This window comes from Triticum aestivum, chromosome 3D (assembly GCF_018294505.1).
Source record: "Triticum aestivum cultivar Chinese Spring chromosome 3D, IWGSC CS RefSeq v2.1, whole genome shotgun sequence".
Taxonomy (NCBI): Eukaryota; Viridiplantae; Streptophyta; class Magnoliopsida; order Poales; family Poaceae; genus Triticum; species Triticum aestivum.
Window position 1 is genome coordinate 346,834,426 of NC_057802.1, and position 2,916 is coordinate 346,837,341.

Sequence of the window (2,916 nt, forward strand, 5' to 3'; positions counted from 1 at the left end):
GCGGGGGTGTGGGAGGAGGGGTTTTGGTGGGCTAGGGTGGTCCGAAGCAGGGGTGGGATTGGTCCGGACTCCCACAAACCTCCCCCGCGTTTGTCTTTGATTTGTGAGTGAGATCACGTCCGGACCCCCCTTGCGGACCGATACAAGACCGTGTTGGATGGCTTCCGCGGTCCAGACAACGCGGTCGAGACGGTTACGGGAGGTTCCGCGTTGATTTTTTTTCAAAACTATGACGTATTTTATAGCAAATTCAGAAACTATAGCATGCAATGGAGAAAATCAAAACTAGCACCCCGTCGGCCACGCGTGGGCCGAAAAGGGTGTTTTCGGCCTTCCCTTGGCCGAAAAGGACTTTTCGTCCATGTCTTGGCCAAAGAGGTGCGTACCTGAGCCGAAAAGACCTTTTTGGTCAGCAGTAGGCCGAAAAGTCCTTTTTGGTCAGGAGTAGGCCGAAAAGTTCCTTGGGCCCACCTTTTCACGTTAACGGTTGGCCGGAGTCGCATGGCTTCACTCTTTGGCTTACGTTAGGCCGAAATGTATTTTTTTAAATTCTGGCATATAAATACTGTGCAACCATTGCCCATCTTAGACATTAAAAAAAAATATTTTCACGCAACCCTTTCCCCCAACCATTGCCCATCTTAGGCATTGAAAAAAAAAATCGCGCAACCCTTTCCCCTCAATATCTGGGTGGGCAATAGTTGCACATTATTTATATGCCAAAATTTAAAAAAAAATACATTTCGGCCTAATGTAAGCTGAAGAGTGGAGCCATGCAACTCCGCCCAACCATTAACGTGAAAAGGTGGGCACAAGGGACTTTTGGGCCTACTGCTGACCAAAAAGGACTTTTCGACCTATTACTGACAAAAAGGTCTTTTCGGTCCAGGTACCCACCTCTTTGGGCAAGGCACCGCCAAAAAGTCCTTTTCAGCCAAGGGGAGGCCGAAAACACCCTTTTCGGCCCACGCGTGACCGACGGGGTGCTAGTTTTGAATTTTTCTTTTCTTCACTGCATGCTAATGTTTCTGAATTTGCTATAAAATACGTCATAGTTTTGAAAAAAAATCTCTTCGAGATGCCCAACCCTCCGCTCCACCACTCTTCTTTTCTGGCGTCGATAGACCACGCCACACCTCGAACCATCGACCTTCGAGTCTCTTGCGCAGGCGACATCGCGGCCAGCCACGGCGTCGCTGGCTCCGGGCCTGGCCTCTTGGCGGCGTCGCCGCGGACGCTGCGGCCAACAGTGTTAGTCCCCTGCCTCGGGCCGCGTCTCGCCTTCTTTCTCTACCCGTTGAATGGACTGCGCCAAGTTGCATTTCCGGGCAATTTGCAGATAGCAAACACGTAAAAGATGATGGTATACACGGGTTCAAGAGATGGACAGGTAACCCGAGCGATGGAGTTCCGTAAGATGAAGCTGAACAACTGGATAGTCCGGGTGAGCAGGAGGGGATCACGGCGATGCGGGACTGTTCCTCGTCTCCCTGTCCCGTGGCGCGTCGACCGGGTGGACAGAGGTGCAGTGAAGACTTGTTCGCCCGCTACGGCCACGCCTACCGGTACGTGCATGTCACATCCTTCTCCGACGACCCATCCGCGACGGACGGCCATGGCCGCGGCTTTCTGCGCGCTCGTGATCCGCGCTTGCGGCGCCCGCTGCGACGTGGCCACCCGGCACGCTGCCCGCCCGGGTCCTTCGTACCTTCCTTTTACTATCATGTACTACTAGCCGGTAGTTTGCTTTGCGCATCGCCGCACGCACGTAATCCTTTTCACCAACCGTGGTAGGCTGCTAGCTAGTACTGTACATGTTACCCTGCATTAGACGGAGTACGTGACGAAAGAATTACTGGTCTCACAAGTTTGCTTTGTAAACCACACCGAGCCGAGCCGATCGCATCCTAGTTGTTGATTCCATACCTCGATCAGGGTTGCCCCCGTTATTGAGTGAAGCAAATTTTGAACGTAATTCCAAATCAGTTTTTTTCCACTGACTGAGGGATATAATAAAGTAGTCCCCAACCAAAATAATAATAATAATAAAGTAGTCCCACCTAAACCACCATCCACATGCTTTGAGAAATTTGTTATTCTGGTCAACATGCGAAAGCCATTTCTTATCCAGCGGCCAATCGCACCATGATAGCGCTGGATTTTCGAAATCTCTTCCAAGGCCCGGAATAAAGAAGCCGTGAAGGCCCCTTCCTTTTGACAAAATTTGATCTCGAAGTGACAGCAGGCATGCACGCACCCAATCTTGTTTGCAACGGGCAGTATTACTCTCATGATCATTGCGTCATTGAGTGGAGGAAAACCAATCCCGGCGATTTATCTCAGGAGCTGATTCAGCCCCTAGCGCAAGTTCCAGCTGGGTTCCAGGCCAGCCATGCATCCGGTTTTTTCGTGGTACGGCTGCCGAATTATAGGACTTGTGTCTGATCTTGATGGTGGTTACTCTGAATCTGGATTGCTTCCTCCGGACAGCTGCTTCCCTATATGGCTGGAGGGGAAGAAGACGATCAATCCGTTGTCAAATCATGTGCTCCACATTTTTCCTTGTCAGGGATATGCATCAAGAGCTACATCAGGAGGGGGCAATTTGTTCTACAGGCATTATGTAATTTATTATTGTGATATAATTGGATTGCCATGTCAGTTATCAGTTAAATATGGAGGCGCTGACTGCAGAATGAGAAGTGACCCAATAATTTTTTCTTTCAAAGGTTTCTTTGAATACCTAGTTCTTTTTGAAAGGCTCTAGTTTTAAATACTTTGTCTTGTTTGGTTCTGTTTGCCTCTGTTTCGGTAACTATTTGCGTAACCCTACAAGGGCAGCGCTCTTCAGCAAGTAAAGTCGCTCGGGTAAAAGAAAAGGATAACAAGTCAAGTCGCTGAAATTGAAGCTAGCTC

The 2,916-nt window shown here is 49.6% G+C and overlaps 1 long non-coding RNA gene across 1 annotated transcript; it reads left to right on the forward strand.

The window, feature by feature from the left end:
* Window positions 1-1,088: 1,088 nt before the first annotated feature.
* On the forward strand, window positions 1,089-2,693 carry LOC123074622 (uncharacterized). Its single transcript, XR_006436020.1, has 2 exons — window positions 1,089-1,251; window positions 1,340-2,693. It is a non-coding gene; the product is annotated as an uncharacterized lncRNA (long non-coding RNA).
* Window positions 2,694-2,916: the final 223 nt, after the last annotated feature.